The sequence below is a fragment of the Sinohyriopsis cumingii genome, chromosome 4, assembly GCF_028554795.1.
Source record: "Sinohyriopsis cumingii isolate HCF-2022 chromosome 4, ASM2855479v2, whole genome shotgun sequence".
Lineage (NCBI taxonomy): Eukaryota > Metazoa > Mollusca > Bivalvia > Unionida > Unionidae > Sinohyriopsis > Sinohyriopsis cumingii.
The window spans coordinates 60,195,727-60,213,068 of NC_142964.1; the positions used below are offsets into that span (position 1 = coordinate 60,195,727).

General features: G+C 35.1%; 1 long non-coding RNA gene across 3 annotated transcripts in view; it reads right to left on the bottom strand.

Annotated features, from left to right (window-relative positions):
- The window catches only part of LOC149801251 (uncharacterized), a 38,711-nt gene that overhangs the window by 20,461 nt on the left and 908 nt on the right, over positions 1-17,342 (bottom strand). For 2 of the 3 annotated variants that reach the window (XR_016420450.1, XR_016420448.1), the window contains exon 2: positions 222-254. The exons of the other annotated variant lie outside the window; for it this stretch is intronic. This is a non-coding gene — a long non-coding RNA (uncharacterized LOC149801251). The remainder of the gene's footprint in view (positions 1-221; positions 255-17,342) is intronic. 3 annotated transcript variants of the gene reach the window in all.

Sequence of the window (17,342 nt, forward strand, 5' to 3'; positions counted from 1 at the left end):
AGACTTTGAGATAATAATAATAATAATAATAATAAGAATAATAATAATAAGGATCAATATTGACATGATACATTTATCTGCTTGAGGGCAATAACGATTGCGCATTTTTTGCTGCCTAATCTGTACGATTGTACGTAGAGTATTGTGTGTGCTTGTGTTGAAGATGAAATGAACTGGACATTCTTGCCACATTTATATTTAAATAAAGTATTCATGCTTACCTCTCGGTGCAGCTTCGACACCGTGTTTAAGGACTGAGGAAATAAAAGAAAAGCCCTGGTTATTTTATAGTCTTTTCGCTCTTAATAAATACACCGCAGACTTTAGACCCATGTCTTTGACAAAGGTAATTACAAAACAGACACAATACACACAACATAAAACTATTAGGTAGACCCATTTCTTTGACAAAGGTAATTACAAAACAGACACAATAAACACAACATAAAACTATTAGGTAGACCCATTTCTTTGACAAAGGTAATTACAAAACAGACACAATAAACACAACATAAAACTATTAGGTAGACCCATGTCTTTGACAAAGATAATTACAAAACGGACACAATAAACACAAGGTAAAACCATTATGTAGACCCATGTCTTTGAGAAAGATAATTACAAAACGGACACAATAATCACAACATAAAACCATCACGTTTACAATACTTTGTATGACAATATGTCTAATGAAAGTATTGTTTGAAAATGGTAGATGTCTCACCTAAAATAGCAACCTAGTTGGATTGACCTGGAACAGGATGGGCATTAGCGCCACCTACTTTGTAATATAAAGTAGTGTAACCGTAGATTATATCCCTGATAATTCATTGCTTCTGTAATTACAAAAATGACCAAATCAATGATAATAATAATAATAATAATAATAATAGTACCAACAAGTGCTACAAAACAGCAGTAATTACATGTAATTACAATCATATTTATCAACTTGATATTAGATAACAAGCACTATATGATTCTGTTCTGGTCTGCTCTGAAAATAGCCAAAACTATGCCACGGGGATAGCAGGCTGTGTACAGAATTTGTAAAGGAATTAGTGCAGGTCCTTACATAAGGTTCTATATGACTCGATGAAATTAATGTTTATGATAGAACTGGATAGGCCTGAGCAGCAGGGAGGGTGAACATACCAGCTTTGGAGCAATTCTTCTTTGAAAATAAAGATTCATACGAAAAAAATAAATAAATGAAAATGCAAGGTCAATAATGTCAAACCGAAGCCTCTAACTGACCAAGAATTGGGTTAGCTCATTTTGTTACTTTATTGTTTGCCGTTCGTGTTTTTAAATTTATATGTGTGCTTATTTACCCACCCGGACACTCACTTTTAGTCGCATCCTCCCTGTTGATGTGCAGTACGCGAGTAATTAAATCAGTTAATGGTATAAAATAATAATGTGTAATTGTATGCCAACTATTGAATCTTAAACAGATAAATTAACTCGAGAGCGACTAAAGGCAATTAAGAAATATATTCCAGTCCATGATTCTGTCAAACAAAAATTATTAGAGCATCAGGAGTCTCGGGTGAAATTGACAAAAGGTACAGAACAATTATATAAACCAATTATCGAACCAACAGAGAAAATTATTACAGCAATTGAGGCGACTCAAAAGGCTCTTGATGCATTGCCTGTTGATATTGCTGGCCGTCTTCAAGCAGCTCAACGACCACTGCAGCAACCTCCTCAACCACCCCAGCAACCTCCTCAACCACAACCTAAAGTTCAACCTCTGCCAAGAGTTAGAACTAACATTACATATAAATTCACACCTTAATGTATTGCCAATATCAAGGACAAATGCAAAGTACTTAATATAGCCACGTATGGATATCGTGATAGAAATAAGTATGTAAAACCCGAATATGTTTAAACTCTACAAACTGCAGATTGGATTAGAGATGTATATTACATAGCTAATGACATTTCGCAAATCAGATCTGAGAAAGATGTTAATGATTTTGGCATCTTGAACCAGAATGTATAAGAGTATTTTGAACATGTCAAGCAAGAAAGGAGACTAAAAGAAGACGAAACGAAGCAGCAACATTTAAAATAGCAAAAATCAAAAACAGATAGCAAAATCAGCCTCCAGAGCATGAAAGAAAAAAAACCGATAAAACAACAAGTGAGGAAGAAGGAGCAACTGGAAGTGGTCTTGCTATTCGAAGAAGTCGTCTTATTACTTCATGTCCAAATAACGTCCTTGCAGATGTTGAACGATTAGAAATTCTGATTGGCGGAAAACGAACCGGTAATAATGTCCCAGAAATTATTTCTGAAGCAGCTGATATTTGCCAACGATTATTTACAATCGGTATCATGGAGATCAATGTTTATCGGTCCCTCATTGATGAGATCGTTGATGATTACCACAGTGATTGAGGGTATACAATTAGATCAGTGACAAGAAAATAAGACGATCATACAGAATGCTCAAAGTGGACCGATCATGTGGACGAATCGAACTTCAAGTTCAGGTTGCAAGAAAATATGTTGTACCCGTTGAAGCATTTATTGAAGTAGAATGTGAAATTTTTAAAACAGATGACACTGATTATGGAACTGATGTTAGAACTGGTTTTGTTAATAATGGTATTATGGCGTTAATAACAGTGTTACATACATGATTGACGGACAAACATTGTAATATGCCGAAACGTCGTTTTAAATAGATCTTAAAGTATAATGCTAGATATTTACGGAAGATCTCGCCTGAGTAAAACTCAGCAAGGCGACTTATCTAAATATGCAACCTTTGACGAGGTCAAGGATGAACTCGCTAATCTTTTGAGTCTCGCAAATGTGGAATAAAATGAAGTAGTTGTTTTTATAGGATAAACAAGGACGATTAAAGACGAGCAATATCCAGCTGACAGATGCGACCGAAGATAACTTAGTGGTTTTCGCTAAAAACGGTCAAATTAAAAAATCTAAGATATCAGTCTTAACACTCATAGGAAAGACTACTAGACGCATCATAATAATCAAATATATTATGTATGGCGATCTCAATATGAGTGAAAATAAAGAATTTCATGTGAGAGAACGAAAATCAGACGATATTGTGTTAACAAAAAGAAACGTAGACAGGAACAACAATACGATCAGAACTGAGATCAGTAAATATGTTGCTAAAGCCGTTGATGCAATAACTGGCAATCTCAATATGACTAGTAATACTATTGCTTATTTAAGAGAACCATTAATAGATGATGAAGATGCGAAGAAGATATACGCAGACAACAGCAACATTCCGATGATGCCATCGTTAATGACAATCAATGATGGATTGACCACATTTAGATCTGAATATTCTAATCATCTACAATCGTTTATAAATTATAAAAAAATAAACGGAATTGTTGATTATTTCTTTGGAAAGCCAACATTTATTGGTATTAAACTTCCCTGACATCAAGATGATCACCGACAGTGTAGTATATACAGTAGCGTATGGATCAGCATCATGAACACCACTTAATAAATCCATCAAACATCGCGCTGAGGTTACCGGTATATTCAGGTTCTCAGTATTTAGCACTACGACATTTACGATATCTATCACAATTTCACGGCGTTTTCCACTAACTGGATTTTCTGGATATATGTTAGTGATGTTGGAGCAAAACGACGAGGAAACATTCGTGGTGGAACCCAAATAATTGTTTTAGGTATGTTGTATTATTGGTGTCTTAAATTAGTCGCTAAACTACCACTACTATATATGAACTCCCCAATCGACGTTTAACATTAGAGATACGATCAAGTAAGTGAGTGGCAAGCCAAACTGAAAAACATCGCTGACGAGTATACAGTAAAAGTAAAAAAATATCGCAGACGTGTATTTGTCGATTACATAATTGTGTATTCGGTGTCCGCTGTTATCGCTGGAACTGGCGTATTGTTATCAACAATGACAATGACATCACCAGCAGTTGTAAAAATTTGTGTTTCATCTGCAACAATGGTTGCTGGTGTTCTTAATATCATCGCAAAAACATATGTACATGTACAAATACAAAATTGCATAAGTATACAATACAGTTACACACAGGAACGCTAGCATGCTCCAAATTATCTTCGTTGATATCATCATGTCTTAGTGATGGAATAATATCAGATACTGAGTTTTACAGAAATGATTAAAGATTTACAACGAGGCAATGACTGCATCAGAATATATGCCCGATTTAGAAAAGAGGGATTTAGAATCAGGATTTAACAATAATGTCGCTAATACGACTCCGTCAAAAACCACTATGATTTCATCAAGATCAACCAAACCTGAATTTAGCGTTAAGTTTCCAACTGCAATTTCAGCGAACGTAATAGCACTAGCACAATTACGAGCATGCCATATTAGGCCAAATATTAGATCAAATTTATTCAGTGGTTTACAAGCAAATACTTAACTGGTACTTGCATATAATAAAAAGCCCTGACTGGAATGTTGTGAACATACCTACGGGTACTTATCAGATCGAACAAATCAACGACGAATTTCAGCGCAGAATTAAATCTATCACAGAAAAAGAATACAAAATTACTATCACTGCTAATGAAACAACATTATCAGCCAGGATAGAAATAAACTCTCTAGGTTATGCTGTAGATATATATCAATTGTCAATCCGGACAGTATTAGGATGGACAGAAAAACCACCTGCTTATCAAGGACCACCAGAACGCATCGATTTCTACCCGGACAAGAAAATATTTTTAGAACTTCCAGAATATCGAAAAAATAAACCATGGAAGATTGATCAGGAAGCTTCTGGAAGTTTTATATTACTGATGAAGATACTAAAATATCTTTACTTACTCATGATCCTATTGATGAAAAAAGAAAATCATATATTGCCGTTGAAATGATTAAAACGTATTCCGACGTTATTAAGTCTGAACAAAAACAAGTAAACAGTAAACTACGTAATTTAGTTTCTAGTATCATACAATATTATGACAATAATGTAAAACAATAAATTATTGAAACGATACAACATCTAAACCAGGCTGTGTCACACCGTGAATATATTAATAAAACTGTTATTTACACAGTAATTAGTGACGGTTATTTTGTACTTAGAAATTTGAATGGAACGGTCTTAAGCTTTATGAAGATGTTTCTAGACGCCTATAAAATAACAGAAAGCCAATTACGTTTGCAATACCAGGATTTTGCCACTGATGAGCTACATAAACCATTCGACAATCTTATCGATAAAAATTTTCCCGAAATCCCGAAATCGTTGACACATGGAGAAAAATAAACACACCTGTAGGTATTCTCAAGTATAACAATGATCCATACGGAGGAGGTCGTCATATTTCGCCAGGTATTGTTAATATAAAATCAACGATCGCAGTCAGTCTTGTATCTGATGCAATTAATGGCAGCTATCAAGTAGATCATGAAAAATCCAGCCAGGCTCAGCAAGGATATATTTAATATACATTTATACCTTAAGTACCTCCTGGATATTTGATTGTACATGAACCCATTAATTCGGTTTATCTGCGATGTCTAATCCGTTATTATCAAGGATACATTTCAAGCTTACTGACCAACCTGGACACCTTCTTGACTTGAGACAAGAAGTTTTGAATTCAAATCTGCATGTAAGATCGTAAATCTTCATGTTCGTGGAGGATTTTGCAAAATCTCTTTCTGAGTCGAAGCTGGCGTTATACAAATAATTATTCCTTGATTTAATCAAGGAGTATTATATAATGTATCAACACGTGAGAATTTTTGTACACAAAACAGATATACTGGAAAGTGCCGTCAGAACAATATTAACACTTACACATACAGAAAAAGTAAGTAGTACTCAGAATAATAATTAAAGGACGGATTTCATAATTTGCAGGGGGTAAATGTTAATCAAAATAATGAAAACAATCCTACTGAAAACAGAAAATTACATCATAATTATAATTTCACAAAATAAAATAAAATTATTGCTGAATGAAAATAAATATTATCAGAATAAAAAACTCTGAAACAGAATAATGTTATAATCTGAATAAACATTTTTTTCGCTATCGTCAGAAATGAATTATTCTGTTTAGCTGCGGGGCCGAGTGGCCGAGTGGTCTAAAGCGCTATCCGTTACGGATCACTGCCATCTCACCTCTGTCTGCGTGGGTTCGAGTCTATGATTCTGCCAATGTGGGTATGTGAGGAAGCTTGTCAGTAGCTTCTCGTGGGTCGGTGGTTCTCCCTGGGGTTTTCCCGGGTTTTTTCTTCACCATTAATACTGGCCGCCATGCATAGCATATCGTGTGCTGAAAAATGGCGTTAAACCCCACAACAACAACAACAACTGTTTAGCTGTTGTCACACTCATTAGTGACTTTGTCATTGTTTTCACTTTCATAATCTATTACCCCAGACAAACGCTGAAACGCTCGCTCTTGTCATAACTTTGATTTTCATTAGTGATGTTTTCACTAATTTCTCCGTCACAATCCCTTTAAGTGACGTTTCTACTGCTTTTACTTTCACAATCATTACGGTCACTGGTGACAGCGCTTTCATTATCACCAGTAACAGAGTCAGTTGCAGACATAATCCTTTCCAATTGTCTTACGCGTGTATTCACAATCTCTTTTGTTTCGTATTCATGAGCTAATTCTGAGGTAATTTCTTTTAGATTGCGCGTGCGATAGATACGATTTGCTAAACTTCTGTATCTTTGACTGTCACCAAGGATTATAACATAGATTATTGAATCAGCTTAATGAATATGTATTCTGATGGTAGTATATATCTGTCTTCAAAGTTTCGTTGTTATAATGATTCAAAATCACAAATAATTTTCTCAGGGTCAGTAATTTGTATACCATTATTATGCAAAATTTTAATTTCATAAATAATAGCGTTAATATTTTCGAAATTCATTATATAAAAATATATGTTTAGAATAAAATAATATTTACGCAGCACTAACTTAAGTCTATGGGCATCACAACCCCATGTGAAGAGCTAGAATACCAAACGACATTCTAGCAAGTTCAGAGGGCGATACGAAATATTTTTATTCTTAGATATAAGGACGGCGCAACCCCCACGTGAACTCCTAGATTACCAAATGGTATTCATGCAAGCTCAGATGGTACATATATACCTTAATTCTAAGCACGACACAACCGCCATGTGAATCCCTAGATTGCCAATTGACATTACTGCAGATTTAGAGGATACATATATAATCTTAATTGACATCACAACATATAATCTTATTTAACTTAATTCTATGACTGCACAACACTAACTTATTCTATAAGGAAGCGCTCTACAGTTTCGTATTTTATAGGGTTAGAATTTTAAAGAGAAAGAATTTCCACGGGTTTCTTCACTGGTTATACTGGCTATTTGAAATAGACCTTGTTTATCTTAGGTATTGTTCAAAGAACCTTTAATTCCCTTTATTTTCTTGTATTATTGATGTGTGTAATATGGGTTATTATAGATTATACAGCTTGGCCTTACTCCAGATGTGCATATTTCAAAAACTACTAGCACCTCTGTTCATTTTCACTTCCTGAACATCAGATGTAAATTGTAGAAAAAAGAGCCGATAACTATTTTTACATTTCATATATGTAGTACTTCATACATTGTAGTTTTGGAAGCTGGTATTGTCCAGTTGTGCTAAATATAGTGTACATTAGACTAATTCAGGCTCATTGTTTTAGCATAAGACAACAGTCATTTTATTTACCGGTATGCTCAAATTACATCAAAGTAGCAAAGAGGTATGCCAACATTCTCTCTACTGTGCATGTTTCAAATGCAGTCAACTTCACCTTACATACATTACTCTCTCAAAATTACATAACAACTGGTGAGGTGAGTAATTTTAATTCTAAGGACGGCACAATACATATAAGGTGCCTTCTCTACGTTCAACAGATTTCTGCACACCCTCCTCATAATCAACCCCGGGGGAGTGCAAAAGAACATCCACCACGTGGTGACATGGTGGGAGGGTATATTTTCTTTCTGTTGAAATTCGAGCCAAAAATAACATAGGTCATATGTTACAGAAGCTAACCAATACATAGAAATCCAAAAGTAGCTAAGAAAAGGACGCGACCTTCTCGCTATTTTGTATTTTTCTTTTTTTTTTTCTCAATTATTATCGCTGACAAAATCTAGAGGAGGCAAGAACCATAACAGGTTCAGAAAAATAAGGACAATGTTTCTTTAAAAAAACCAACAAAAAAATACACTATTCTTCTGTAAATAAAAATTATTTATAAGATATAGGCTGTATTTTTATCTGACAGAGTTATATTCCTTGACTTAGTCCAATGTCAAAGATATTTCTATGTGTTACAATAGAATTATACTCTGAATTAATATACCTTTGTTTGTATTTGTTTGAAAATAACGATTTGGTTATATTGCTTACAACACGATGGGAAAAATTAACAAAAAAAAAATGATTTATTTATAATCGAGTACTATTGTAAAAAAAACAAACAGGCGAGATAACTTTTTAACCTTCTATTTTTACCCAACAGAGTTCTCCCTTATCCGGAGTGTTAATATATAGCAATAGGAGTTACAGGAAAAAAATTTGTTTATATTTCTTCGAAAATGCTGATCTGGTAATAATATTTGCCAGCTGTATTCATGGATTGAAATATTATTTCTTCGCCAGTCTCCAGATTCACAGATTTAATAACCGTCCTAGTAATCATTTTGTGCATACCAGTTTCACCAAATTTGCAACTTTGACTTTGTGTAATGGCTCGCAAATTGCTCAAGGAATTATCTTTCGGATCTGAATCAATGTGATCGATCCCAAAACTATTTTTGAATAATCTGTGAAAGCACTTTTATACGAAATAATGTTTATTCCCCAATAGTAAATCTGAGATAACCAGTATTCATGACAAAACCGACTGGTGTTTTTAGTCTACAGTTCCTGCGGATACCGCCACGATATGCTTCATAATTATTGATGATGGGATATTTTGCAATTCATTTTGCTCCATTTGTATAATAATATTAATTGTCTGAATAATTATTTAGAAAATCTTGACGTTTTTATGACCTTTTCATGGCTGGCTTTACTTTTTAATCATAATATCGTTTCAGCTCATTGTATATTTTACTACCACATCGCACACACAACTGTGTTTCTCCTCTAACCCCAAAACCACATTTCAAAGACGGTTTTGTTCCTAGACACCCTCTTAGCACGCTTTGTAGGTGAAGTCCACATAATTCGTTTACGCAGACTTTGTTACAGGGAGTTGTAGAACATATCATTAAACATTTACAGTCATTCTTTGATTGAATAATATATATATATATATATATATATATATATATATATATATATATATATATATATATATATATATATATATATATATCACACACATTTGTTTTAAATATCATATGGAAGAGTTTGAGAGATTATCGACAATCGAACCTTGTATAGCTAGATTCGATATTGACGGATGAACCCCTGACTTGCGGAGGCGAGTTCTGGCTGATCTGGCGAAAATCGAAGGTTTTCATGATGCTACAATGAATGACCAACCAGCAGCGACGATTAATAATTATCTCGACAATCAAAATATTGTATTAGAGTAAAATTTACTGTAGCGTTAGATACTGGGGAAGACGATACTTGGATTATCCGTGGCAAACGTGATCTTGTCCGTCTTCACACTGGAAATATTGTTACGTTAAATACAAATTCCAAACCAAGAATGTTGACTGGTGTAGATAAACCGTACTATGAACAAGCGTATCCTTTGACTGCCGTTATTGATGAAATATATCCGCCGATTAATAAACCTAACGTTCATGATCTCAAATTTTCAAATACAGACTTTGTAGCCGAGCGAATTACAGAACATTTCACAAACGCAATACGTCAAAACGGTTTAACGGATCAAAGACACAAAAAAAAAATGATTGGGCAGAAATAATTAAAGATACCGGAGCGTCTATCAAAGATGTTGCTGAAAAGGGAAAGAAACTGAAATTTCCAATCATAGTAAAAACAATAAGCGGAGAGATTTTGCACGAATCAAAATATAAATCGAAAGAAGCTTCAATAAATATAACTGATCATAATGTGCATGCGTTAACTTCGGCTATATCAATATTTCCACGAAATCGATGTTTGATTTTGTCAGAAATATCAGTAAAAACGATCCTGTATCCGTGTGGCTGTTGCAAAGTTCCGATGATGGAAACTATAATCAATTTGTACGATCTAATATAGATATTTATCGTACAGAATCTCTCGACGAAGAAATGAAAAATCTTCCGTTGATATATACCGATGGTGCTGAACAATTACTGAGTTCTGTCAGTTGCTGCTCATTTTGCTCAAAAGGGAAATTCATGGAAACCAACACTGTTGAAATTTCTTGAAGACATACAGCGCAGTTGTGTGGAATAATAAATGCTATTATAAGGATGTTATCTCTGTTGATATGGATGCATGGTATCCCGGAAGTTTTCTTGGAATGGGAGAATGTTCTAAATACTTTGAGAGATTTGGCCATCCAACACACGAGATGACCTGATTTGCGATAAACGGACATTTACCAGATTTTGATATAACTGAGTTTGCACGAATTACATCATTTAAGTTTGCTGAAGGTCTTCACCCGATTTGTTATGTCTGGTTTGGTAAACACTTTTCAGAAAAAATGTGGGCACCAATAGTTTTATTACAATATATGCTTGATGTAAAAATACCATTATTGTTAATAGTAAGTGAAGCAATCATATCATGTCGTCCGCTTAAACAAGTTTGGTTACCACAACCAAAGAACTATTCTTACGATGAAAATCCTGATGTAACTGATTTTGAGAATAAAATCGCAAAAGATCTTGGCAGAAAAATAATTGGCATGTTTACGCAGGGAGGATCACATGATCATAAACGGCATTGTACAAGATTAATTATAGATGATGCTGAACTTGATTTTGTTATTACTGATACAACGCAAAGAAACACATTTAGAAGTCGAAGTAATGTTAATTTATCGGACGGAACTAAATTAGGTAAAATTGCGAGTTACTCTAATGATGAACCACCGCATTTTTACTCTTTTAAGATCTTCAATGCTGGCGTACGTTTCGATAAATTTATTATAGATGATAAACGGATTTCCTGATCCGCTGTTAGAGTTGCCACATATTCGTTTTATATCAATAAAATAAATACATGATTGCTAAAACAATTACATATTAGCGCTGATGCATCATGTGGCGAATTGCAGAATAAAACAAGAAAAGATAATTAGTAGTTCTGAATCTGCCGCCGTTGAAATCAAGGATATTTATTACAAAAATAATCAAATATCAGAATTGTTATCTGCACCATCGGTATATGATCCTCTCACCAGACATAAGACTGTTTATCTCATTGGACCTGGATGTTCTGGTAAAACAACACGTTTAATCGAATTATTTCGTGGACTAATTCTAATTGTGTTAACATCTACATATTGACTCTCTAGAGAAATGAGCGAACGAGGAGTTAAATCACACACATATCACAGCTTTTCCGATGGAAGGGAGATACATGGACTCCTGAACGAATGGGTAAAAAATATATTCTAAAGATTATTGTCTTGGATGAAATATGTACAGTGTACAATGTAGAGACATTAAACATATTTCTTGACTGGTTACTTACCAAAAATACTGCTGTGATATTGTGTTGTAATCATGGTCATCCGCCACCTTTTGTTGGATTGTCTCCGCATGAATGGTTAAAACCATTCGTTGATTATGATGAGGAGATAACTAATGATCATAGAGCGCTTGATCCAGAATTAAGAAAGCTTAAGAAATTAATCAGACTATAAGCACACAAAAAATCAGTGTGAAATAATGTGTGAGATAATTTCAGAAACTCTTATGAACAATTTTTGGAATTTATGGAGACCATATGATTTGACAGTTGCAAGTAGAAAGATAGTTCGTTGTATACTTCAACAACAATTAGTTCTGTTACATAAAGTAAAGTTTTCAAATCTCTCTGTACCATTGTGTTATCGACCAGCATATTCTCGACGGCAAAATATCGACCTTGAAGTTCCAGGTTGTTGTAGTAAACAAAATCTTATGTTAAATTATATTGTTTTAGTTCCTGTCAGTGTTGTTGAGAGCGCGTTAATGACGGACAATACTCCATGGACGCTAGGATACGCAATGACGATTCATTCGTCACAAAGTTTAATTATTTCGGATATTAATATTTAGATTGTCGATGATCGTATTGAGTGGTCAAATTTAGTTTATCTCGCAGCGTCTCGAGTCAGATGAATATATCAGCTGCGGAGGGTTATCACAGACTTCACCGAAAATAATAATCAAACTCAGGAAATCAACGATGATAATCAAAATCCTAGCAGTGGCGATGATATAGTGAAAACAAATTAGCTAGTTATAAACAGTGTGAGAAAACATAAATAAATGCGACTTTTGATCTCGATGCTGAATTTATCATGACACTGAAACAACGACAGAAGAATCATTTTGCAAGCTGTAACACAATAATGTTGTGGCAGTATTCAAATAATAATCCAAGACAGTTTACCATAGATATAATTAATAGTAGTCTTGGTCACACACACGAAAATGTGTGTGTGACCATAGTAGTCTTGGCCACACACGCGAAAATGTGATGCTGACCTGTCTTGAATTAAATCGACATCGAGGCTCTTGTTCACAAAAGTGAATGCGGTGGTAATTGTGTGTATTCAGGAATTACCTGTAATTGTTCACGTACAAATCCACGTTGAGGAGCAGTTGAATCTAATCTGTAGATTGCAGTTCTACCCCTGGAACTTACCACGCTGGAAATGTTATGTGTCGTCAGACTCCAATAGGATCAGTTGCTCTTTTTTCTACATTCAAGTTTACCAGGTTCATATAAATATCTTACAGTCACAGTACCAATTACTGGTTGTTTTGAGAAGGAGTCATGACGTTGTATTGGTATAAGGTTTTTGTGATTGCATTGGTGGGTTCCATAGAAATTGCACTAGTAATTTCATTACTTAACGCAGCTATTACACCTGAAACCCATTCAAAGATCTCTTGTCTTTCTGAATTATTTCCTTCGCATACTGGAATCCGAACAATCTCTCAGCAAGTGTTCGATTAAATCGTTCAACAATTGCCTGATCACAATATATTGCTGTATGTCCTCGTTTGATTTGACGTTATGTTTTTTATCAGAGATGATACTGCACGAAAACATTCTTGCCAGGATCAACCTATAGCAACTGTGGCCATTGTAGACCACCACGTTGATAAATTCGTTCAAACGCAGATGCACCTTCATTTGCTGGTTTATTTGATAATCGTTCTGCTTCTTTATACCTACTTCCTTCGTCACCGACGTATTTGTGTGTGCGTGATTGACGTCTTCCAGTTTTAACGGTATCGTGTGGTAAAAATAAAATATCTGCTTGAAGAACTTTATTGGGAGCGCTGACATTAAAATGTGCGTACTGAATTTGTTTAGGTGGTGGTAGATAGATTAGCCATATTGCCTGTCGTGCTAACCACTTTGCAGAAACAGAACCTGTGATATTGACTGCACCTCCAATTTTACTAATCGCTGCTTTACCCCTCCAATATCCTCTTGGGCTATAATAAATTAATCATTATAATAATAATAGGTTGATTAATTACAGGCCCCTACTACTTTTTTACCCTTTCATCGCGGATTTTACTAGGAAGCAAGTAAGTTTTTCTCTGAGAGATTTATTTTTTATGGAATTTAACGAGTGAATCAACTTTACATATACAATATATCGTTGCTGTAAACCTTTTTTATACGCTACATCATAAACGTGACATGCTTGATCAATTGCATTTATTGGATACTCTCCAGGACTTGGTTGATCTCGCTCCTCAAGTTGGATATCAAGTTCATGGACCACAATAATTATATCCAGGAAGATGTTTTCCTCCTAAATTTGCATGATCCTCGATCACAATCTCCTATAGGTCTTGATAAAAAGTTTGGTTAAAAAATACAGCAGCAGGGAGGTCGCGACCAAAAGTTAGTGTCCGGGTGGGTAAACAAACACACATACAAATCTGAAAACACGAGCGGCAAACGATAAAGTAACGAAATGAGCTAACCCAATTAGAGAAATTCTCGGTCAGTTAGAGGCTTTGGTTCGATGTTATTGACCTTGCATTTTCATTTTTTTTTTCGTTTGAAGCTTTATTTTCAAAGAAGACTTGCTCCAAAATTGGTCTTTTCACTATCTACGCTGCTGCCTGTATACGGTCCTGTATAACGTCTTTCAGAAAGTATCCTTTTGCAATGGTATGGCATTGGCGATTTTTAATGTGTGACACTTTATACATCCAGAGTAGCTTTATTTGGACTTTTTACATCATTTTGATTGATCATTCTCCAATTCAACAACCTGGCGATGCCATAATGATTGCTGAAGGATATCTTGCCGAAATCGTTATTAAAGTGCGACTTTCAGTTACCAGACATATCATAAAAATCGCCGGTCTTAAATGTACAAATAAGTACTTATCTCTTCCTGGGGCCACGACCATAAAAGGTACCGGTGGGCAATTTTAGGCTTAACAATTTGGGCAATATTTATTTGTTTCTTTTTGTTTTTTATTACATATATTTCAACTACAGCTGACCCGATTCAATTTTTGTTTGGCATACTAAAACATCGCAAAAATTTATTTTTTCTGTAATGCTCGTGGATCCTATCTCAGTTATATCCGTAGATGGGTCCATGCAGTCAAGAAGTATAATACTTTTTGTTTATAAACTTTCTAATTTTGCAACACTTGTATTCTCATAATACCTCACACAATTTACTTCTTATGTAGAATTTAAAATGATCACATACTCCCATTAGCGTATCATGCAATTTTGCCGCCTCCCCTCCCCACTGTCTGCTCAACTTAATTATGGGGCCCCTGCAAATAATAAAAATTGTTTGATGGACATTGTGGTCCCCCACTTGGCATAGCTCCCCCCCCCCTTCTGGCGATTGCTACGCCATTGCATACTTGCCTTTCTTCATGTTTACACCTGACACTGGATCTTTGCCTTCAATAAAACTATAGCGCCAAGAAGTATGACACTTTCCGGGTAAATAGTATTTAACACTTCAATTTCCAAAATAAAAAATCAAACAATTATTTTTCAAATTTTAAATATACCATCATTATATTGCTTTATGTTCCCATCCTCTAGTTTAGGTCACGGGGGTCATTGCATTGTAATAACCGAATGCCCAATTTATCTCATATCATCAGATATTCCCTATACCATATATGTTCTTATAATACACTACTATAACAAGCTATACTGTTCCTGTTCCTTGGTAGACAATATGGCCATGTCTTGTGCTCTTTGAATTATCTTAATAAGCTGGCATCGGGAGTTATTTCCCTGTTTAAGTTTGCATTAAATTGTCATTATTTCAATATTATGAAACGTGACGAAGTTTCAAATTTTAAATAGAATGTTAATCAGCTTACAACATTTGCGGAAAGAACTATCATGTTTCGGAGTAAGCCTGAGCGAATATTACGTAAAACTGTAAACCGAGATAACAGCATTTTCCATCTAACGTTATGGTATTTTTTGATCACTGTCAGGAATATTTTCGTGGAATTTCGTGACGCATGGTAACTTCCCTGTAGTATTTAAAATGTAGATTTACATTTGATATCCCTAAATGTCAGGAAAATGTTGCTTCCATTTGGTTTCGTTGCGTTCCCCCTGATATATCTTTATACAATAACGACAAAAACTGGCTGAGGGGAAAAAAGTCACGGCAAGGAAATTGAGAAACATTGTTGGTCAAATGAGTATTTGATTTTTGTGTATACAGACTAATGTAAAATGTTTTGATACAAACCTGTTTTTCTCGTTTATTTAAAAAAAACATCCATTTAAAGTATATTTACAGAGGTTATACCATTAGTAACAGACCAGTATACCAGGTAGACCTGAACGTATTTACATAACACAACCCACTGATAGATGTGTACGGCACATATAATAACAAATACAAAACACATACTTACAAATGCCATTATTATGCCATACAACTATGTACACCTATCTAAATTAATATTGTAGTAAATTTAGAGTATGTGCACTTGGTTGTAGTGCCCCGTTTTAAGCATTTCTTAGATTTGTGTGATTACTTGTTTGATTATTGGAATTCGGCGCCATGGAAATATTCCTGGCCCGAACTAATGAGCTAATTAATAGGAGCAAACGTCACGGAGTGAAGTGTTAGTGTGTTTCCATGATGTCCTCGTTCACTAGTAGTGAATTCCGACCAAAACCGAATGAATGTCCCTGTCGTAAAATAGTACATATTAAAATCTAGTGGTATACATTGGTAGCGTGACTGCAAGGACAGCACTTACGGTATTAAACCGGTAAATTACACAAGGGCATAAATAAAAAGGGACTTGGCAGAGACCGTTTATGTCGCCATGCGGGCGAATATGGTGCAGTTATAACGGCGAAATGTGCTTGGAAAGCATACATTGACTGGCCTAAGGTGGCGGAGTTAAAATAGTTCCCATTGTTAGGGAGTACTCATATATGTTCTAAGGCGTGAACGGTTGGTGGTACGGAAACATAATGAAGCCAAAACACGCAGATGTACGGTTGATAGATAGTTGGCAGTTTGGTTTATCTGTGGTCTTGCATTAATTAGAGGAAAATTTAGGTATAGAATGGACACGTCGGGCTTTCTGATTTACAACTGAGGTTGTATGGAAGTCTTTGGAAAGTCGGGGAAACTTATGACTTCTAGCGAGAATCGTGCCAGGGTTTGACAACCGCTCGGTCAAGTAAATACCCGTGTGCGTGTAACAATATGTTTATTGTCGTTGTTTGTCATCGAGTTCGAAGATGACCATAACATCACTAGCATTTTTGGTTTCTATGAGTACGTGAGAGTCAGATCGAGTAAATCTGCGGTCTAAACTGTCTGTGGGACACTTGACAGCAGAAGTCGCTTCGTTTTGTTTGAACAACAGAGGACATGTTACGGTTCCAAGATTTCTGCTGCACGTGCTTTTGCACTGCCTCTACAATTCTTCTCGTTCAAAAACGGTTATATCTAGTATGGATGAGACTATAGCAAGTTAAGCGATAAAGATTGAAATCGTCCCAAAGCTTATGGCCAATGTTGAAGTAGGATTTACTTGAGGGAATCTTGAAGCGTTTCTTCTGACTACCTTGAGAACATTTTCCCCTCCTCAACACACCGTAGAAAAATTTCTCTGAAAGTCG